The 23,843-nt window shown below is 38.1% G+C and overlaps 1 protein-coding gene across 26 annotated transcripts in view; it reads left to right on the plus strand.

The window, feature by feature from the left end:
• The window catches only part of LOC116087034 (protocadherin alpha-4), a 245,621-nt gene that overhangs the window by 92,105 nt on the left and 129,673 nt on the right, over positions 1 to 23,843 (plus strand). The gene's annotated exons all lie outside the window — the stretch shown is intronic.

Genomic DNA, 23,843 nt, shown 5'->3' on the forward strand with positions numbered 1-23,843 from the left:
TCCTCCTCCTCCTCCTTCTTCTTCTTCTTCTTCTTCTTCTTCTTCTTCTTCTTCTTCTTCTTCTTCTTCTTCTTCTATCTCTCCCTCCTCTTCCAATTATTATTATTATTTGAATGAATGAATGAATAAATGAATTAATTAATTAACATCCCAAATGCTACCCTCCTCCCCGTCCCTCCATCATTGAGTCCCACCTCAATCCCCCTCCCTTTCTCCTCTGACAGGGTTGAACCCCACTGGGTATCCCCAAACCTGGCAATCAAGTCTCTGCCTGATTAGGCAAATCTCTTCCCATTGAGGCCAGACAGGGAAGCCATGAAGACTGAGCTGCATGTCTGCTATATATGTGCTGGGGGCTGCGGACTCAATCTAACCCATGATAGCTCCCAAGGATCTAGGTTTGTTGACTCTGTTAGTCTTACTCTCAGGGCCCCATGTACTTCTGGTCTTTAAATCCTTCTCTGAAACTCTTCCATAAGTGTCCCCGACCTCTTTCTAATGTTTGACTGAGGGTATCCGCTTCTATTTTAGTCTTCTACTGGGTAGAGACTCAGACGACAATTATGCTTCACTCTTGTCTGTAAGCATAACAGTATGATTAATATTGTCAGGAATTGGTGCTTTCCAATGGGATGGGTTTTGAGTTGGATTGGTTATTGATTGGCCTTTCCTTCAGTCTCTGCTCCATTCCTGCATTTTTTTTTAAGACAGGATAAATTTTGGGTTGAAATTTTGTGGGTGAGTTGGTGTCCTGACCCTACCACTGGGGCTTCTGCCTGGTTACAGAAGATGGCCTCTTCAGGTTCCATGTCCCCACTGTCAGGCAATTCAGGATGGTTCAGGATTGTTTTAACTATCCTGGGATTTTGTCTTTCTATATGAAATTGAAAATTGTTCTTTCAAGGCTTGTAGAAAATTTTTATTGAAATTTTGATGGGGATTACATTAAATCAGTAGATGGCATTTGGTAAGATGGCCATTTTCACTATGTTAATCCTACCAATCCATGAGTATGGGAGATTTTTCTGTCTTCTGACATCTTCTTCAATTTCTTCAGGGAATTTCTTGTTGTGAAGGTATTTTACTTGCTTGGTTAGAGTTACATCTAGATATTTTATATTATTTGTGGCTATTGTGAATGGTGTTGTTTCCCTAATTATTTTCTCTGCCCATTTATCACTTTAATAAAGGAGGGCTACTGATTTCTTTGAGTTAATTTGATATCCAGCCACTTTGCTGAAGTTGTTTATCAGCTGTAGGAGTTCTCTAGTAGAATTTTGGGGATCACTTATGTATACTATGGTATCATTCATAAATAGTGATACCTTGGCTTCTTTCTTTTTTCTTTTTTTGATATCAGCTATGACTTCTTCCTTTTCAATTTTTATTCCTTGGTCTCCTTGTTGTCTTATTCATCTAGCTAGAACTTCAAGAACTACATTTAATAAATAGTGGGATAGTGGGCAGCCTTGTCTTGTTCCTGATTTTAATAGAATTATTTTGTTTATCTCAATTTAATTTGATTCTAGGTATTAACTTGCTGTATATTGCTTTTATTATGTTTTAGGTATGTGCCTTGACTCCCTGATTCCTCCAATACTTTTAATATAAGGGGTGTTGGATTTTGTCAAAGGCTTTTTCAGCATCTGAGATGATCATGTCATTTTTCTTTCAGTTGTTTATATAGTAGATTGTGTTAACAGATTTCACATATTCATCCCTGGAATGAAAATTACTTGATCCTGATGACTTATGTTTTTGACATGTTCTTGGATTTGGTTTACAAGAATTTTATTGAGTACTTTTGTGTTGATGCTCATAAGTGAAATTGATCTGAAGTTCTCTTTGTTGAATCTTTGTGTGGTTTCGGTATTATAGCAACTGTGGCCTTATAGAATGAATAGCCTGTGTTCCTTCTGTTTCTATTTTGTGGAATAGTTTGAAGAGTATTGGTATTGCTCTTCTTTGAATGTCTGGTAGAACTCTGCACTGAAACAATCTGGCCTTGGGCTTTTTTTTTTGGTTGGGAGATTTTTAATGACTGTTTCTATTTCTTTAGGGGTTATAGGACTATTTAGATAGTTTACCTGATCTTGAATTAACTTTGGTATGTAGAATCTGTCTAAATAATAATATCATTTAAATTTTCCACTTTTGTGGAGAATAGGCTTTTGAAGTAAGACCTAATGATATTTTGAATTTCCTCAGTTTCTGTTGTCATCTTCCTTTTCCATTTATGATTTTGTTAATTTGGATAATGTCTCTTTGTCTTTTAGTTAGTTTGGCTAAGGGTTTGTCCATTTTGTTGGTTTTCTCAAGGATCCAACTTTTAGATTGTTTTGATTTTTTGTAATGTATTTTTTGTTTCTTAATTGATTGATTTCAGCCTTGACTTTCACTATTTCCTACCTTTTACCCCTCCTGTGTGTGTTTGCTTCTTTTTGTTCTAGAGCTTTTAGTTGTGCTGTTAAGTTGTTAGCATGAGATCTTTTTAAGTTCTTTATGAATATACTTAATACTGTGAATTTTTCTCTTAGCACTGTTTTCATTATGTCACATAAGTTTGTGTAAGTTGTACCTACATTTTCATTGAATTCTAGAATCCTTCCTTCCTTCCTTCCTTCCTTCCTTCTTTCTTGTCTGTCTGCTTGTCTGTCTGTCTCTTTCTTTCTTCCTTCCTTTCTTTCTTCCCTGACTACATTATCAATAAGTAGAGAGTTGTAAAATTCCCATGAGTATGTGGCTTTCTGTTGTGTCTGTTGTTGTTGACGTCCAGCCTTAATCCATGGTGATATAATAAGATACAAGGTATTATTTCAATTTTCTTGAGGCTTCCTTTGTGCTTGTTAAATCCACTTGGTTCATAACATCTTTTAGTTTCATTCTTTCTCTTTTTATTTTCTATATTGATGACCTACTCATTGATGAGAGTAGTTTATTGAAGTCACCTACTATTATTGTGTGATGGTAAATGTGTGATTTGAGCTTTACTTAATTTTTTTTTTGACAAATGTGGTTGCCCTTGTATTTGGGACATAGATGTTCATAACTGAGATATCATCTTGGTGGATTTTTTCCTTTGGTGAGTATGAAGTATCTTTCTTTATCTTTTTTGATTATTTTGGTTGAATGCCTATTTTATTAGATGTTAGAATGGCTACTCAGCTTGTTTCTTGGGTCTGTTTTCTTATAAAAGTTTTTCCTAGCCTTTTAGTCTGAGGTAGTGTCTATCATTGTTGCTGAAATGTGTTTCTTGTATGCATCAGATGATGTATCCTGTTTAAGTATCAGTAGGTTAGCCTGTGCCTTTTTTCCTTATTTTTATTGATTATTTTACTTATTTACATTTCAAATGTTATCCCCTTTCCAGGTTTCTCCACCACAAACCCTCTATCCCATCCTCCTCCTGCTTCTATGAAGGTGTTCCCCCACCCACCCACTCACCCACTCCCACTTCACTGCACTAGCATTCACCTACACTGAGGCATAAAGTCTTCACAGGACCAAGGGCCTCCCCTTCCACTGATGCCAGATAAAGCCATCCTCTGCTACATATGCAACTGGAGTTATGGGTCCCTCCATGTGTACTCTTTGGTTGGTGGTTTACTCCCTGGGAGCTCTGGGGTGTCTGATTGATTGATATTGTTGTTCTACCTATGGGGTTGCAAACCTCTTCAGCTCCTTCAGTCCTTCTTGTAACTCCTCCATTGGAGTCTCTGTGCTCAGTCCAATGGTTGACTACAAGCATCTGCATCTGTATTGGACAGGCTCTGGCAGAGCCTCTCAGGAGGCAGTTATATCAGGCTCCCGTCAGCAAGCACATCTTGACATCAGCAAAAGTGTCTGGGTTTGGTGTCTGCAAATGGGGTGGATCCTCAGGTGAGGCAGTCTCTGGATGACCTTTTCTTCCATCTCTACTCCACTCTTTGTTCCTGTATTTTCTTTAGACAGTACCAATTTGGGTTAAAATTTCTGGGATGGGTGGGTAGCCCCATACTGTAACCAGAGGCTGTACCTGTGGATATGGTCTCTACAGGTTATCTCTCCCCTTTGTTGGGTATTTCAGCTAATGCCATCTCTGTTAGGTCCAGAGAGCATCTTGTTTTTCTGGCATCTGGGACTTTCTGGTGGCTACCCTCAGTTTCACATCCCCATTGCTATATACCTCTGTTCAATTTTCTGACCCTCTGTACATATCCCCCATCATTGCATGTTTTTCCTGAGAACTATACTTCATATAAAGTATAAATATAGAAAGTATAAATATAGACAAACAAATGTTCAAACAGATTCTGATTTTATGACAGTATGTTTGTATGTTGTCTTTAATAAAAAGTTTTAGTTAAAAGAAATAAATATGATAGATATTATGCAGGATACATAACAATTTATGATTTTTTTTAGTTCTTCCATAATAACCAATAATAAAACTGCAATAATAGTTGAGAGGGGAAAGAGGAGACATATAAGACAAAACCTAAAATTGCCGTTATCTCACCACCTGGAAGCAATTTCTATTGCTACATAGGAAGAAGAAAAATAACAAAACCCAGCGACCTCACTGTACAGAAGAGGCAGAAGTCAGAGTACAGAGGTCCAGAAAAATAGAACTTGCAGAGAACCCAGCAGTAAGACCTGCACAGGAAGGGCCCTAGGAATCAGCAGTGGAGTCTCCTCTAATCTTTGATTGAATATTAATTCGCATATGCATTGAGTGAAATTCCATAAAACCATGGAAATAATAGCTAAAAATGTCTAAGTAAAATAATTTAGAGAACTCACACAGACTAGAAATATTCAAGCTTCCACCAGCTATTAAAGACAGAAATCTTAAGATGCAGAGCACTGAGAATGTCTTCCAGAGAATGTTGTATTAATAAGTCACCAATTTCATCTAAGATTCTCCCCTCCTTTGAGTCCTGAGAATCTCTCACCTCCCAGGTCTCTGGTGCATTCTGGAGGTCCCTCCAACCTCCTATTTCCCGAGGTTGCCTGTTTCCACTCTTTCTGCTGGCCCTCAGCGCTTCAGTCCTTTTCCCTCACCCAATACCAGATCAAGTTCCCCTCTCCCCACCACCCCCATCCCACTTTCCCTTCCTCCCCACTTGTGATTGCTTTCTTCTCTCTCCCAAGTGGGACTGAGGTGTCCTCACTTGGGCACTTCATCTTATTGACCTTTTTGAGTTATGTGAACTGTATCTTGGGTGTTCTTTATTTTTTTTTATGCCCATCAGTGGGGAGAGGGAACTTATAGAGTCCATGCCCAGCAGGAAGACAGGGCATCAAGTGAGGGATGGGGTTGTCATCCCACAGTCACATCTCTGACCCATAATCGTTCCTGTCTGAAAGAATTACAGGGATGGAAATGGAAATGAGCCTGGGGAAAAGAAGGTCCAGCAACAGGCACAAAGTGGGATCCAGCTCAAGGGGAGGACCCAAGGCCTGACACTACTAATGAGGCTATGGGGTGCTCACAAAAAAGGACCTCTCATGACTGCCCTCTGAAAGACCCAACAAGCAGCTGAAAGAGTCAGATGCAGATATTTGCACCCAACCAATGGATAGAAGCAGCTGACTTGTGTTGTTGAATTAGGGAAGGCTGAAAGAAGCTGAGGAGACGAGCAATCCTGTAGGAGGACCAGCAGTCTCAATTAATTTGGATCCCCGAGATCTCTCAAACACTGGACCACCAAACATACAGCATATACCAACTGATATGAGGCCTCCAACACATATACAGTAGAGGACTTCTGGGTCTGTGTTTCAGAGATGATGCACTTAACCCTCAAGAGACTGGAGGCCCCAGGAAAATTAGAGATCATGTGGGGTGGGGAGTCGGGATATCCACAGGTAGATGGGAGTAGGGAGGAGGTATGTGATATGGAGCAGTCAAAGGTGGGTCAGGGTTAAGAATAAAATATGGAGTATAAAAAAGTAAAAAAAAAATAGTAGAATGAAAAAAATAAATCACCAGTTTCAATGTTCTTGAAAGCATGGTGATTGACACTTTGAAATGGTAATTATTTGTTGTGAAGAGCTGTCATGTGGTTTGAAGAATGTTTAGTGCCATTTGTCAGATACACAGTACTGTTCCTGGCCTATGCTTCAAGATGTGAGGATCAATATTCCAGATGTAACAGCCAGGTTACAAAAAGGGAAAATAAAAGTCATGTGGGAAGAAAGTAAAAGAACAAGCAAACTGAATAATGACAAAACATCCAAATCATAAGACAATAGCATTAAAACATCAGGGCACAGTGTCACATATAAATTTGTCACATAGTGTCACATTTTAATCCTAGCACTCAGGAGCCCAAGGCAGGTGAATTTCTAAGTTCAGGTTACCCTGCTTTACAGAGTGAGTTCCAGGACATCTAGGGCTACACAAAGTAGATCTGTCTCAGAAAAATGTTAAACATCTACTATGAACATATATTTTCAAAAATAATATATGTTCAAAAATATTTTGATATATATTCAAAAATAAACACAGACTAAGGGGGGATATCTTGGTAGGTAAAGTAGGTAAGGCAGAGTTACACTTTCATTGGCAACATGAGTTTGATCCTCATAACCAACATAGAGAATGAAAGAAGAATGCCAGGTGTGGTAGTGTATACTTTTAATCTCAGCACTTGGGAGGCAAAGGGAGAAAAAGGCAGGCATATCTCTGAGTCTGAGGCCAGCCTGGTCTACAGAGTAATTTCCAGGACAGCCAGGGCTGTTGTACTGAGAGATGTTGTCTCAAAATGAACAAGAGAGAGAGAGAAAGAGAGAGAGAGAGAGAGAGAGAGAGAGAGAGAGAGAGAGAGAGAGAGAGAGAGAATCTCTTCCTATCTTTAGAGGCCTGCTCCAACTGGGAACTCCAAGGCAAGAGACCCTCATACCAGCCTTCATGCTAACTGGGATCCCAGCAAGCCCAGCAGCGATGAACTCTGCTCATCCCTATTGAAGCTTCATCTTCCTTCCAGTCCAAACCTCCACCTGAAATGGTGGATCTATACCAGAAACCTCAACCCACAGTTCTGCCTGCCTTTTAGGGGGGCCTGCAGCTAACCTGGACAACCAGTCACAGAGGCTTACTACTCACATGGACTTAAGAAATCAGCCAACACTACATACAACCAATTGGAGAAAGGCAAGCATGATAACAAAATCAATAGAAGACAATGCAATGTGGCACCATCAGAATCCAGCTCTTCTACTACAGAAAGCCCAGCATATCCTAACATACCTAAAGAGCACGCCTGTTGACCTCAAATCCCATTTCATGAAGATGAAAGAGGGCTTTAAAATATAAATAATTTCCTTAAAGAATTACAGTAAACACAATCAAACAGGTAGAAGCCCTTAAAGAGGAAACAAAAACTCCTTTAAATAAATACAGGAAAATACAATCAAACAGGCAAAGGAAATGAATAAAATGGTCCAAGACAAAAAATGGAATTAGAAACAATAAAGAAAACACAAATGTTTTGATTTAGGAACTTTTTACATTTGACATTTTCATTGATTGATGTATTTATTCCTTCTATATTATCTTCTATGCCTGAGACCTCTCTAACACCTCTTGTATTCTGTTGGGGATGCTTGCATCTACAGTTCTATTCTCTTTCCTAGGTTTTTCATCTCCAGATTTACCACCATTTGTGTTTTCTTTATTGTTTCTATTTCCATTTTTTGTCTTGGACCATTTTATTCATTTCCTTGGGTATAGTAGGGTATGTTTGTAATGTTTCTTCCATGTATCTTGGTTTATACATCTATTTTACTTGAGAGTTTTGTTGGGTATAGTAGGGTATGTTTGTAATGTTTCTTTTACAAATATGGGTGCCTTTGCATTTGAGGCATAGCTGTTCAGAATTGAGAGTTCATCTTGGTAGATTTTTCCTTTGATGAGTATGTAGTGTCTTTCCTCATCTTTTTTATAATTTTGGTTGAAAGTCTATTATTAGAAACTAGAATTGCTATTCTAGCTTGTTTGTTGAGACACATTTGCTTGAAAATTTTTTCCAGCCTTTTACTCTGAGGTAGTGTTTCTCTTTGTCACTGAGGTGTGTTTCCTGTATGCAGCAAAATGCTGGTTCCTGTTTACATATCCATCTGTTAGTTTATGTCTTTTTATTGGGGAATTGAATCCATTGATGTTGAAAGATATTAAGGACCAATGGTTGTGACTTCCTATTCTTTTTGTTGTTAGAGTTGGAATTACGTTTGTGTGGTTGTCTTCTTTTGGATTTGTTGTGAGAAGATTAATTTTCTTTCTTTTTCTTTAGTGTAGTTTCTCTCTTTGTGTTGGAATTCTCCTTCTATTATCCTCTGTAGTGCTGGATTGGTGGAAAGCTATTGTGTAAATTTGGTTTTGTCATGGGATATCTTGGTTTATACAACTATTGTACTTGAGAGTTTTGTTGGGTATAGTAGCCCGGGCTGGCATTTTTGTTCTCTTAGGGTATGTATGACATCTGCCCAAGATTTTCTGGCTTTCAGATTCTCTGTTGAGAAGTGATGTAATTCTGATATGTCTGCTTTTTTATGTTACTTGATGTTTTCCCCTTACCACTTTTAATATTCTTTCTTTGTTCTGTGTATTTTGTGTTTTAATTATTATGTGACAAGAGGGATTTCTTTTCTGGTCCAATCTGTTTGGTGTTCGGTATGCATCTTGTATGTTTATGGGCATCTATTTCTTTAGGTTAGGGGAGTTTTTTGCTATAATTTTGTTGAAGATGTTTGCTGGCCCTTTGAGCTGGGAGTATTGGTTTTCTTCTATACCTATCATCCTTAGGTTTGGTCTTTTCATTGTGTCCTGGATTTCTTGAATGTTTTAAGATAGGAGCTTTTTGTTTTTTGTGTTTTCTTTGATAATTGTGTCAATGTCTTCTATGGTATCTTCTACTCCCGAGATTTCCTCTTGCATTCTGTTCATGATGATTGCTTACATCTGTGACTCCTGCTCTCTTTGCTAGGTTTACCTTCTCCAGGGTTGTCTCCCTTTGTGTTTTCTTTAGTGTTTCTATTTCCATTTTTAGATCCTGGATGATTTTGTTCAATTCCTTCTCCTGTTTGATTGTGTTTTCCTGTATTTCTTTAAGAGATTTTTGTTTCCTCATTAAGGGTTTCCACTTGTTTCCCTGTGTTCTCTTGTATTTCTTTAAGGGAGTTATTTATGTCTTTCTTAAAGTCCTCCATCATATTCATGAGATTGGATTACAGATTTGAATCTTGTTCTTTAGGTGTGTTGGGATATTCAGGGCTTGCTGTGGTGGGAGAACTGGGTTCTGCTGTTGCCAAGTAGCATTGATTTCTGTTGCTTTTGTCGTTGAACTTGCCTCTCTCCATCTATTTATCTCTAGTGCTAACTGGCCTTGCTGTCTCTAACTAGAGCTCCTCTCTCCTATGAGCCTGTGATTTTGTGCTTCTGTGATCCAGGTCATGTCAGAACTTCTGAGATTCTAGATGTCTCTGTGATCCTGTGATTATGGGATCCTGATATCCTGAAATCCTGGTGTTTCAGAGCTCCTGGGAATCAAGCTTCTTCTGTGTGTTATAGGAATCCATGAGGAGCCAGAGCCCTGCGCCTGCTCCAGGTGCAGCTGCAAACTGGAAGGAATGTGTGACTCTGGCTGGGCAGAGGTTCCTGTATCCTCTGGGTCCTGGGGGTGGGTCTCAGTTATACCAGGTATTGGGGCAGATGTTGTGACCTCACATGTGATCCTGGGTGTGTCAAGTCTTGGGAGTCATGCTTCTTCTGGGTGTTGTAGGAGTGGGTGAGAAGCCAGAGCCCTGGGTCTGCTTTGGGTGCAGGTGTAAACCACAAGGTCATTTATCATTTTTATAAATGAAGATTTTTTGATTTCTTTTGGGTTAACTTTTTATTTAGCCATTTTGCTTAAGATCCTTATGACCTACAGGAGTTTAGTGGTGAAATTTTTGCGGTCACTTGCATATTCTATCCTATCATCTGTGAATAGCGACACTTTGACTTATTCTTGTCCAGTTTCTACCCCCTTGATCTCCTTTAGTTTTCTTATTGCTCTAGCTAGAACTTTAAGTATTGTATTGAATAGAAAGAGAGAGAGTCTGCAGCCTTGTCTTGTCCCTAATTTGATGTTGCTATTGGCTTGCTGTATGTTGCCTTTATTAAGTTTAGGTATGTTCTTTGTGTCCCTGATATCTGTAAGACTTTTAACATGAAGGAGTTTTGGATTTTGTCAAAGGCCGTTTTCAGCATCTAATGAAATGATCGTGTGTTTTTTCCTTTCAGTTTGCTTATATGGTGAATTACTTTGATAAAATTTTCTATATTGCACCATCCATGCTTCCCTGTGTAGGCATGTAGCTTTTTAAAAACCTCCTTTAATCAGAGTTATTAAATGCTTTAACCTCTCTTATAGCCCACCTACCAGAGGTAGCAGAGAAAGAAGGTTAATAGAAAAAGGGGGTTGTTGACCTGTTTAGAAGTAGTTCTATAGGGGTGATTCCAATCTTTGTTGTCATGATATCAGCAGTCCAGTCCTACAGCAAACTCCAAACACAAATCAGTACCAACAGTCAGTCCAATCTAATAGCAAACACCAAACATGAATTGGTAGCCATGGCTCAATCCAGCAGAAACTGCAAGGCTCCACTGAATTGAACTGAGTCAATGGAAGAGGCAAGAATCAGTTGGAATACTATGAGAAGTTCTTTGGTGCATTTCTCTCTATAAAGTAAAGACTAGTGAAGATCAACAAAGCATTCCATGGCAAAGACCAGCAATGCAAGGCATAGCAATGCAAGAGTGTTACCTCCCTGTTCTTGAGGTTTCTTTTCTAATCATTTCAAACATCACACACCCTCTCAAACATCTATGCCAGCAAAATATCACATGCAGTCTTGTGTCTCTGTTTCAACAAAACATGCTCTTATGTGTCTGCTTCCAGAAAAACATCAAATGACACAACTGAGTTTCCAAAGAAATTTCCACTTCATCCCTGGGATGAAGCCTAATTGATCATGGTGGATGAATTATTTGATGACTTCTTGGATTCAGTTTGTGAGAATTTTATTATGTTTGCATCATCATTCATACAGGAATTTTGTCTGAAATTCTTTCTTGATTGAGTCTTTGTATTGTTTAGGTATGAAAGATAACTGGGGCCTTATACAGTGAGTTTGGCAATGCACTTTTTTTTTCTATTTTGTTAAATAGTTTGAGGAGTATCAGGGTTGCTCTTCTTTGAAAGTCTGGTAGAATTTTGTGTTAAAACAATCTGACCCTGCACTTCTTTTGGTTGCAAGAGCTTTAAAGACTGCTTCCATTTCATTAGTGGATACAGGACTATTTAAATTGTTTACCTGATCTTGATTTAACTTTGGTATATGGTATCTATCAAGAAAATCATCCATTTCATTTAGATTTTCGAATTGTGTGGAGTACGGGATTTTGAAATAAGAGCTAGTCTTTCTTTAGATATCCTCAATGTCTGTTGTTATGACTCCCTTTTTGTTTCTGATTTTGTTAATTTAGATATAGTCATTCTGCCTTTATTAGTCTAAGGATTTGTTTATTGTGTTTTTTCTAAAGAACCATCTCTTGGTTTCTTTGAATCTTTGTATCATTCTCTTTGTTTTTAATTTCTTGATTTCAGGTCTGAATTTGATTGTTTCTTGTGATCTACTCCTCTTGGCTATGTTTGCTTCTTTTTGTTCTAGAGCTTTCAGGCATGTACTTATGTTGCTAGTATGATTTCTCTCCAATTTCTTTATGAAGGCTCTCAATGCTATGAAATTTCCTATTGGCACTGCTTTCATTGTGTCCTATAAGACTGGCTATGTTTTATATTCATTTTCATTTAATTCTACATAGTTTTTCATTTATTTATTCTCTGGTCCAGTCATCATTGAGTAGGGAGATGTTCAGTTTCCATGAGTTTGTAGGCTTTTTATTGTTTCTTTTGTTGCACAAAATGTTGACATTTTGGACTATTTAGTGTGGAAATATATTCCAATGATATCTTTTCATTGGGCCACTATTGTTCAGAGTAGGTACTGAAAGCAAAATATTCCTTATCTTGTTCATGCAAGGGAATTGTGAAAAAGGAATTTTTCAAGTCAATTATTATAGGCCACAATCATGGTAGTAAAGACAATAAAGGAAATCCAGGCTGTTAAGGGCCCATTGGTTTAAATGCTCTTAACTCTGTTATCCTCCATTTTCCTAATTTTTTTAATTTAATTTTTTTACACTCCAGATTTTATCCTCTTCTCAGTCCACTCCTGACTGTTCCACATTCTGTACATCCCCTTACTCCCGTCTCCACAAGGAAGTCCCCCTCTTCAGCCACCCCCCCACCAGATCTTCCACTCTGGGGCCTTCAGACTCTTGAGAGTTAGGTTCATCTTCACTGGCTGAACACAGTCCTCTGGTGTCTATGTGTTGGAGGCTTCATATAAGCTGGTGTTTGCTGCCAGGATGGTAGTTCAGATCTGAGAGATCTCAGGGGTCCAGGTTAATTAAGACTGCTGGTCCTCCAACAGAGTCACTCCTCAGCTTTTTCCAGCTTTCCCCTAATTCAGCCACAGTGGACAGGAGCTTCTTACCATTGGTTGGTTGTAAATATCTATAACTGACTCTTTCAGCTGCTAGTTAGGTCTTTTGGAGGGCAGTCATGATAGGACCATTTTTTTTTTTTTTTGTGAACACTCCATAGCCTCAGTAAGAGTGTCAGGCCTTGGGACCTCCCCTTGTACTAGATCCCATTTTGGCTTGTCTCTGTACCTCCTTTTCCTCAGGCTCTTCTCCACTTTTGTCTTTGCAGTTCTTACAGATAGAAACGATTCTGGGTCAGAGTTTTTGACTGTGGGATGGTGTCTTAGCCAGGGTTTCTATTTCTGCACAACATCATGACCAAGAAGAAAGTTGGGGATGAAAGGGTTTATTGAGCTTACACTTCCACATGGCTGTTGATCACCAGAGGAAGTCAGGACTGGAACTTAGGCAGGTCAGGAAGCAGGAGCTGATGCAGAGGCCATGGAGGGATGTTCTTTACTGGCTTGCTTCCTCTGGCTTGCTCAGCCTGCTCTCTTATAGAGCACAAGACCTCCAGCCCAGGGATGGCACCACCCACAAGGGGCCCTACCCACTTGATCACTAATTGAGAAAATGCCCCACAGCTGGACCCCATGGAGGCACTTCCCCAACTGAAGCTACCTTCTGTGATAACTCCAGCCTATGTCAAGTTGACACACAAAACTAGCCAGTACAGATGGCAATCCCATCTCTTCACTTGATGCCTTGTCTTCTTGCTGGAGGTGGGCTCTCCAAGTTCCCTCTCCCCACTATAGGGCATTTTTTATCTAAAGTCCCCCTTTTGAGTCTGGAGAGTCCCCCACCTCCCAGGTCTCTGGTACATTCTAGAGGGTCCCCCACCTATTACCTCTTGAAGTTGCCTGTTTCCATTCTTTCTCTTGGCCCTCAGGGCTTCAGTCCTGTTTCCCCATCCAATAACTGATCAAATTCCCCTCTCAGCCTCCCTGTCCCCTTTCCCACTGAGGTATCTCCCTCCCTCCCCCACCTGTGGTTGCTTTCTTCTCCCTCCCATGTGGGATTGAGGCATTCTCACTTGGGTTCTTCAGCTTGTTAACCTTTTTGAGTTTTGTGGATGGTATCTTTTGTATTCTGTCCTTTTTTGGGCTCATATCCACTTATTATTGTGTACATACTATACATATCATTTTGGGTCTGAGTTTCCTCAGTCAGGATGATATTTTCTAGGTCCTTCCATATACCTGCAAAACTCAGGATGTCCTCATTCTTAATAGCTAAGTAGTATTCCATTGTGTAAGTGAACCACATTTTCTCTATGCATTTTCATTGTGGGACATCTGGGTTGTTTCCAGCTTCTGGTTATCAAAAACAAGGCTGCTATGAACATAGTGGAACATCCAGTTTTCTGAGGAAATTCCAGATTGATTTCCAGAGTGGTTATACCAGTTTGTAATTCCAGAAGCAATGGAGGAGTGTTCCACTTTCTCCACATCCTCACCAATATGTGTTGTCACCTGAGGTTTTGATCTTAGCCTTTCTGATTGGTGTAAGGTGGAGTCTTAGGGTAGTTTTAACTTGCATTTCTCTGATCACTAAGGACTTTGAACATTTCTTTAGGTGCCTCTCAGCCATTAAAGATTCCTCTGTTGTGAATTCTTGGTATAGTTCTATACCCCATTTTTTTATTGTGTTGTTTGTGTTTTCACCTATAAAAACATAAGCTAACAGACTGGATATGCAAGCAAGATCCAACATTTTGCTACATAGAAGAAACACAGGTCAACAACAAAGATAGACACTATCTCAGAGTAAAAGGATGTAAAATGGTCTTCCAAGAAAATTCTCCCAGGAAACAAGCTGGAGTTGCTGTCCTAATATCCAATAAAATAGACTTTCAACCACAAGTTATTGAGCATGATGAGGAAGGACACTTCATATTCATCAAGGGGAAAATACACAAAGAGAAAAATCTCAATTCTAAACATCTATGCCCCAAATGCAAGAGCACCCACATACATAAAAGAAACTTTACTAAAGCTCAAAACACACATTGAACCCCACACAATGCTAGTGGGAGACTTCAACACCCTACTCACACCAACGGACAGGTCGTTGAAACAGAAACTAAACAGAGGCATAATAGAGGCTATAAAACAAATGGATTTAACAGATATCTACAGAACATTTTACCCTAAAACAAAAGAATACACCTTCTCAGCACCTCAATGTACTTTCTCCAAAATTGACCATGTAATTGGTCACAAAACAACCCTCAACTGATACAAGAAGATTGAAATAATCCCATTTGTCCTATCACATCAGCATGGCCTAAGGCTGGTCTTCAAGAACAGCAAAAACAACAGAAAGCCCACATACACAAGGAAACAGAACAACTCTCTACTCAATGATAACTTGGTCAGGGAAGAAATAAAGAAAGAAATTAAAGAATTCCTGTAATTCAATGAAAATATTGGCACATCATTCACAAGCTTATGGGACACAATAAAAGCAGTGCTAAGAGGAAAATTCATAGCACTAAGTGCCCTGGTAAAGAAACTGGAGGGATCGTACACTAACAACTTAACAGCACACTTGAGAGCTCTAGAACAAACAGAAGCAAACTCACCCAAGAGGACTAGTTGGCTTGGTACTTTTAAAAACAAATTTTTAAAATTAATTCCTTAAGTAGGTTTAAAGATATTCAGATTATCCAATTTTTACGGTAATTTTAGTATGAATAATTTGTGTCTTTTTAGGAATTGTTCTATTTTGTCTACATTATAAATTTTTCTGCATGTGATTAATTTTTCATTGTATTATTTCATTTTTATTAAAATTATCAGTAGTTATGACTCTTTTCAACTATTAATTTTTATCTTCTCTATGTTTGGCTTTTTGTTTGTCTGGAAGTTTACAAAAATTTATTGATATTTCAGAGAAGCAGCTCTTGTATTACTTCTGTGACTTTACTGTTTTCAATTCAATTTATTTTTCTGTGTTTAAAAATACTTTTTTATTAAAAAAATTATTGTATATTTCTTTTATTTACATTTGAAATGTTATCCCTTTTCCCAGCCCCCCGAAACTCCCTATCACACTCCCCTCCCCCTGCTTCTATGAGGGTTTTCCCCAACCTACACATTCCTGTTTCCCTGCCCTGGCATTTCTCTACACTGAGGCATAGAGCCTTCACAGAACCAAGGGCCTCTCCTGTTGATGCCCGACAAGGCCATCCTCTGTTATAAATGTGACTGGAGCCATGGGTCCCTCCATGGCTCTTTGATTGATGGTTTAGTTTCTGGGAGCTCTGGGGGGTCTGGTTGGTTGATGTTGTTCTTCCTGTGGGGTGGCATACCCCTTCATCTCTCCTTCAGTCCTTTCTTTTACTGCTCCATTGGGGACCCCAAGCTTAGTCCAATAGTTGGCTGTGAGCATCTACCTCTGTATTTGTCAGACTCTGGCAGAGCCTCTCAGGAGACATCTATGATAGGCTCCTGTCAGCAAGTACTTCTTGGCATCCATGATAGAGTTTGGGTTTGGTAACTGTATATGGGATGGCTTCCCAAGTGAGGCCGTCTCTGGATGAACTTTCCTTCAGCCTTTGCTCCACACCTTATCTCCGTATTTCCTCCCTTGAGTATTTTGTTCACCCTCTAAGAAAGACTGAAGCATATACACTTTGGTTTTCCTTCTTCTTGAGTTTCATGTGGTCTGTGAATTGTATCTTGGGTATTCTGAGGTTTTGGGCTAATATCCACTTAGTGCATGCATACATGCGAGTTATTTTGTGATTGGGTTACCTCACTCAGGATGATATTTTCTAGTTTCATCCATGTGCCTAGGAATTTCATGAAATCATTGTTTATTTATTTATTTATTTATTTTGGTTGAAGGATCTAGTTCTTCCAAAGTTTGATTTATTTATTTATTTATTTATTTATTTATTTATTTATTTATTTTTTGGTTTTTTTAAGGCAGGGTTTCTCTGTGTTGTCCTGGCTGTCCTGGTACTCACTCTGTAGACCAGGCTGGCCTTGATCTCAGAAATCCTTCTGCCTCTGCTTCCCAAGCACTGGGATTAAAGGTGTGTGCTACCACCGCCCAGCAAGTTTGATCTTTTTAAATAAAAAATGTCAAAATTTAATTAAACCACAAATTAGTCTTTAGTATTGGGAGTATATCGTACTTACACTGACAGAAAAAATCCATTTTACTTATACATGTGCATGTATATGTGAGTGTGTGTGTCTCTGTGTGTGTGTGCGTGAATATATCATTGCAATTGCTTGTGCATGCACATGTCAAGGCCAGAGGTCTACTTCAAGTGTCTCTTTTGACAGTTTCCATGGTATTTTTGACACAAGGTGTTTAATTGAAACTGCTGCTCACAGGTTTAAATAGACTGACTGGCCATCTGGACTCTGAGATTCATCTACTACTGTTGTTTGAGGCAGACAGTCAGTCACACTCCACATTTCTTTCTTTCTTTCTTTATTTTGTAGAAAATGATTTTAATATTTTCAAGTGTTAATATTCAACAAACAGAATAGTTATTTTAAGATATATTTTGTTGTTATGTCTCCCTTTCCATTTCTGATTTTATTAATTTGGATACTGTCTCTGTGCCCTCCTGGTTAGTCTGGCTAAGGGTTTATCTATCTTGTTGATTTTCTCAAAGAACCATCTCCTGGTTTTCTTGATTCTTTGTATAGTTCTTTTTGTTTCAATTTGGTTGATTTCAGCCCTGAGTTTGATTATGTCTTGCCATCTAAACATTCTTGGGTGTATTTGCATCTTTTTGTTCTAGAGCTTTCAGGTGTGCTGTCAAGCTGCTAGTGTAAGCTCTCTTAAGTTTCTTTTTGGAGGTACTTAGAGCTATGAGTTTTCCTCTTACCACTGCTTTCATTGTGTCCCATAAGTTTTGGTATGATGTGTTTTCATTTTCATTAAATTCTAAAAAGCCTTTAATTTTTTTCTTTTTTATTCCTTGACAAAGTTATCATTTAGTAAAGCATTGTTCAGCTTCCATGTTTTTGTGTGTTTTCTGTTGTTTTTGTTGGTATTTAAGACCAGCCTTAGTTTGGCTTCATGTGATAGGGTGCATGGGATTATTTCAGTCTTCTTTTATCTGTTGAAGTCTGTTTTGTGAGGTGCTAATAAGAAGGTATATTCTTTTGCTTTAGGATGAACTGTTCTATAAATATGTTAGATCCATTTGGTCCATAACTTCTGTTAGTTGAACTGTGTCTCAGTTTAGTTTCTGTTTCCATTATCTGTCCATTGCTGGGAGTGGGATGTTGAAGCCTCTTGCTATTATTGTGTGGTGCGCAATGTGTGCTTTGAGCTTTAGTAAAGTTTCTTTTATGAATGTGGGTGCATAGGTGTTTAGAATTGAGAGCTCATCTTCATAGATATTTCCTTTGACCAGGATGAAGTGTCCTTCATTATCTTTTTTGGTAATTTTGTTTGAAAGTTGACTATTAAATATTAGAATGGCTGCTGAAGCTTGTTTCTTGGAATCATTTGCTTGGAAAATTATTTTCCAACACATTTGCTTGAAAAAATTTTTCCAACCTTTTACTTTGAGGTAGTGTCTGTCTTTGTCACTGAGGTGTGTTTCCTGTATGCAACAAAATGCTTGGTCCTGTTTATATATCCAGTCTGTTAGTTTATGTCTTTTAGGGGGAATTGAGACCATTGATATTAAGAAATATTAAGGAAACGTGATTGCTACTTTCTGTTATTTTTGTTGTTAGAAGTGGAATTATTTTCTTTTGGGTTTGATGAAAGATTACTTTCTTGCTTTTTCTAGGGTGTAGTTTCCCTCTTTGTGTTGGTGTTTTCCATCTATTATCCTTTGTATGGCTGGATTTCTGGAACAGTATTGTATAAATTTGTTTTTGTCATGGAATATCTTGGTTTCTCCATCTATGGTAATAGAGAGTTTTGCTGGGTATAGTAGCCTGGGCTGGCATTTGTGTTCTCTTAAAGTCTGTATAACATTTGCCAAGGATCTTCTAGCTTTCATAGTCTCTGTTGACATATCTGGTGAAATTCTGATAAGTCTGCTTTTATATGTTATTTGACCTTTCCCTTACTGCTTTTAATATTATTTCTTTGTTTTGTGCATTTGGTGTTTTGACTATTATGTGACAGGAGGAATTTCTTTTCTGGTCCAATCTATTTGGAGTTCTATAGGTCTCTTGTATATTTATGGGCATGTCTTTCTTTAGGTTAGGAAAGTTTTCTGTAATTTTTTTGAAGATATGTACTGGCCCTTTAAATTGGGAATCTTCACTCTTTCCTATACCTACTATCCTTAGGTTTCATCTTCTCATTGTGTACTGGATTTGCTGGATGTTTTGGTTTAGAAGCTTTTTGCATTTTCTTTGACTGTTGGTCAATGTTTTCTATAGTATCGTCTGCAGCTGAGATTCTCTCTTCTATCTCTTGTATTCTGTTGGTGATAGCTGCATCTATGACTCCCGATCTTTTTCCTAGGTTTTCTAACTCCAGGGTTGTCTCCTTTTGTGATTTCTTTATTGTTTCTATTTCCATTTTTAGATCTTGGATGGTTTTGTTCATTTCCTTTGCCTGTTTGCTTGTATTTTCCTGTAATTCTTTAAGGGATTTTTTTTTGTTTTCTTTTTAAGGGTTTCTAGCTGTTCACCTGTGTTCTCTTGCATTTCTTTAAAGGAGTTATATATGTCCTTATTTAAAGTCCTCTATCACAATCATGAGAAATGACTTTAGATCCAAATCTTGCTTTTCCAGTGTGATGGTGTATCCAGGACTTGGTTTGTTGGGTTATGATGATGCCAAGTATCTTTGGTTTCTGTTGCTTATGTTCTTATGCTTGCCTCTTGCCCACTGACTATCTCTAGTGCTACCTGCTCTTGCTATATGTGACTGGAAACTGTCCTTCCTGTGATCCTGGTTATGTCAGAACTCCTCAGAGTTCAGCTGTTTCTGTGATCCTGTGATCCTGTGATCCTGTGATCCTGAGATTTCCGGTGTGTCAGAGCTCCTGGTAGTTAAGCTGCCTCTGAGACCCTGAGACCCTGGTGTGACCAAGTTCCTGGGATCCTGGATTCCTAGATTCCTGTCATGCTGGGTGTGTTAGAGCACCTGGGAGTGAAGCTTCTTCTGGGTGTTGTGGGACTGGCTGAGGAGTTTGTGCCCAAGGTCTGCTCAGGGCACTGGCCCAGACTGGAAGGGAAGTCATTGTTTTTAATAGCTGAGTAGTACTCCATGGTGTAAATGAACCTCATTTTCTGTATCCATTCCTCTGTTGAGGGACAGCTGTGTTCTTTCAAGCTTCTGGCTATTATAAATAAGGGGGCTAGTGTCCTTGTTATATGTTGGAGAATCTTTTGGGTGTATGCCCAGAAGTGGTACAGCTAGGTCCTCAGGTAATACTATGTCTAATTTTCTGAGGAACCACCAGACTGAATTCCAGAGTGGTTGTGCCAGCTTGCAATTCAACCAACAATTGAGAATGTTCCTCTTTCTCCACATCCTGGCCAGCATCTGCTTTTACCTGAGTTTTTGATCCTAGCCATTCTGTCTGGTGTGAGGTGGAATCTCAGGGTTGTTTTGATTTGCATTTCTCTGATGACTAAGGATGTAGAACATTATTTTAGGTGCTTCTCAGCCATTTCATATTACTTAGTTTAGAATTCTTTGTTTACCTCTATTCCCCATTTTTAATATGGTTATTTGATTCTCTGGATCTATCTTCTTGGGTCCTTTGTATATTTTAGATATTAGCTCTCTGTCAGATATAGGGTTGGTAAAGATCTTTTCCCAATCTGTTGGTTGCTCTTTTGTCCTATTGACAGTGTCCTTTGCCTTACAGAAGCTTTGCAATCTTATGAGTTCCCATTTGTCTATTGTTGATCTTAGAGCATAAGCCATTGGTGTTTTGTTCAGGAAAATTTCCCCTGTGCCCATGTGTTTGAAGCTCTTTCCCCTTACTCTTCTGTGTTTCAGTGTATCTGGTTTTATGTGGAGGTCCTTAATCCACTTGGATTTGAGCTTTGTACAAGGAGATAAGAATGAATTGATTTTCATTCTTCTACATGCTGACCACCAGTTGAGCCAGTACCATTATTTGAAGATGCTCTTTTTCCCACTGGATGGTTTTAGCTCCTTTGTCAAAGATCAAGTGACCATAGGTTCATTTCTGGGTCTTCAATTCTATTCCATTGATCTACCTACCGGTCTCCATACCAATACCATTCAGTTTTTTCATTACTTATTCATTTATTGAGATTCTCACTCTCGTTTTACTAAATGTACTCAAAAATGACTAAAAAATGAAAAATTCAATTAAGTGAAATACATAACCATAACAAGAAAATGAGAACGGTAAGCACATGGCTTTGGCTTAACATCAAGTGAATAAAGGCAAGTAGTTGGGAAGCAAAGTTAATTAACCCACTGTTAGCCCTGGATAGTCACTTCTCATAGACACCTGACATGCTTTGAAAGTCCATTCAGAGAAAATTGCAACATACCAACTGAAATACATAATAGTTTTCTACAGCTGTCATAACAAATAGCAGAGACTACATGGCTTAAACAACAAAATTATCTGTCAAAAACTTGGAGGACTTAAGTCCAACATCACAGAGTCATTTGATGTGGTTTCTAAGATACTGGCATTAAGACATCAACATGTGAGTTTGGGGAAAATGTAACTTTAGGCAAAATATATGGAATAATAATTTATAAGAAGACAATGGCATAACATGTAACATATTCTTGGGGGCCAAGTTCTACAAATCAGCAATAGAATGCATAGCAACATGATATCTCACATTAGTATTACAGGGAGCAAGATTAAAGGAGGTATATAAAACCTAACCTGAAGTTTACATGCATCAACCATAGAGCACTCAATAGAGTGTCATTGATAGTTCTATAGTGTCACAGTATTATTAGATAGGAAAGTGAGGTCATCAGACATTGAAATTCTTATTCTGTGGCTCAATTTCCTAACTACAAGTGCACACCAAATCTTTACATCAGTGAAGGGACAGATCAAATGCTCATCTGCTTCAGGACTTCTTTATTTCTCTATTTTTTTTCCAGTTGATATTGCCTATTACTTTTTGTTGGATTTTTGTTTAGTTTTCTATTTTTCTTAAACTCACAGCAACAACAGGGTATCAATGTTGACTCAAGGGCACTTTTTTTCTTGACGTGAAAGACTGCTTTTCTATGCTCAATGGGAAAACAGCATTGTAACTGCAGGACTAAGACCTTTCCATCTCTTCGTGAAGCAACAGCATTTGCCTTCATAGCTGTTGGAACACCCAGCAGGTCAGCAAAACCAAGACAAAAAAGTGCTTGGACAGAACAGAAGAGAGGAATGGATGAGAAGATGATTGAAGGGAGGTTCACAAAAGACTTCTTAGGTAACTGGGATATAAGATGTTAACAGGAGAACAACTGAAATATTTTGTAAGCTCTTTGAGTCACAAATAGAATGATTGTTCTGAAATTTCCATTTCATTATTCTTTATGCTTACCATGGCTATTACTTTCTTCTATCTTATTCAGACACAACCAGAACTCCTAAAGTTAGAGTTCAGAAATCTCTAATTTCACTCTAGTCTGTTTAAACACTAAATATTATCATTAGGACTTCACTCTTCTTCTCTAAATTTTGCTTCAATTAAAAGACACATGAGTCCAGAGAGATGCATAAACAGGCAAAATCACTCGCTACTCGACAGTGCAAATCTGACAGTCTATGTTTGATGCCTGGACCCAAAATAAAGGTTGAAGTGGAAAATTGACTCCCCAGACTTATTCTTTGATGCCCACAAACATGCCATGTTGCACATGCTCATGCCTGAAACATCACAAACACGCACACTCACACAACACATATATCACTATTGCCCTGTAATACAGCTTGAGCTCAGGGATGATGATTCCCCCAGAAGTTCTTTTATTGCTGAGAATAGTTTTCACTATCCTGAGGTTTTTGTTATTACAGATAAATTTGCAAATTGCTCTTTCTACCTGTATGAAGAATTGCGTTGGAATTTTAATGGGTATTGCATTGAATCTATACTGCTTTTGGCAAGATTGCCATTTTTACTATGTTAATCCTGTCAATCCATGAGCATGGGAGATATTTCAGTTTTCTGAGATCTTTGATTACTTTCTTCAGGGACTTGAAGTTCTTGTCATACAGACCTTTCACTTGCTTGGTTAGAGTCACACCAAAGTATTTTATATTATTTGTGACAATTGTGAAGGGTGTCGTTTCCCTAATTTCTTTTTCAGCCTATTTAACCTTTGAATAGTAGAAGGCTACTGATTTGTTTGAGTTAATTTTATATCCAGCCACTTTGCTGAAGTGGCTTATTAGCTTTAGGAGTTCTCTTGTTGAACTTTTGAGATCACTTAAGTACACTATTATATCATTTGCAAATAGTTTTAAATGTATTTGTGTGTGTGTATGTGTGTGTGTGTATGTCTGTATGTATGTCCCTGGTAATTACATTTAGATTGTACAGTTGGTGGCATATTCCTTACTCACTGAGCCATCTTACTGCCCTGAGTTTTGTTATTGTTTGTCTCTTTGCCTTTGGCTTAAGTTTTTTTTCTATAATTTCTTTTTTTATTCTTTTTTTGTCATATTCCTTAAAATTTATAAAATGTTATAACAAAAAATAAGTATTATAAAAGTTGTTTGATATAAAACAACAATCAATTTAACAGTCTTATGTAGGTGCTCATCTACAGCAATAGTGAAAATACATTTTTCTCAATATAAATTTTAAATAACTCCAAACATTAACAGTATACTTAAAAATAATACATCACTAATAGTATTTTCTTAAATGAACATGAATATATAAAGTCTTTTTGTTTGTTTTGTATTTAGTAGAGTTTAAAATCTTGTCTCTTATTGTGGTACAAGCCCAAAATAAGAACAATTTTTAGACATTGGGTTTCATTGTAATAAAGCTGTATTTCAATGACCCTCACATCACCAAAGGATTTTACCTCCATCGTAGCTAAGCTGAGAGTTGATAGTTCTGCTGCACCAAGAAATGAATTGTAGGCTTGATTTTTGGATACAGACTTCATGCTATGGTCAAAGCTATTTGACTTGAGTGAGTGACTTTATCTCAGCCCACAGAAAACAGGTTACATTCATTTAAGAAATGGTATAGGTATTAAGATGGTCTATCCATAAAGTCATTCGCCAAGTATTTCAGTGAACAATGGTTCTGCTTGGAGGGTGGCACAGACATTAGGTGAGGGTATGAATTTGGTTCATTAGCTG

Source organism: Mastomys coucha, unplaced genomic scaffold, assembly GCF_008632895.1.
Source record: "Mastomys coucha isolate ucsf_1 unplaced genomic scaffold, UCSF_Mcou_1 pScaffold13, whole genome shotgun sequence".
Lineage (NCBI taxonomy): Eukaryota > Metazoa > Chordata > Mammalia > Rodentia > Muridae > Mastomys > Mastomys coucha.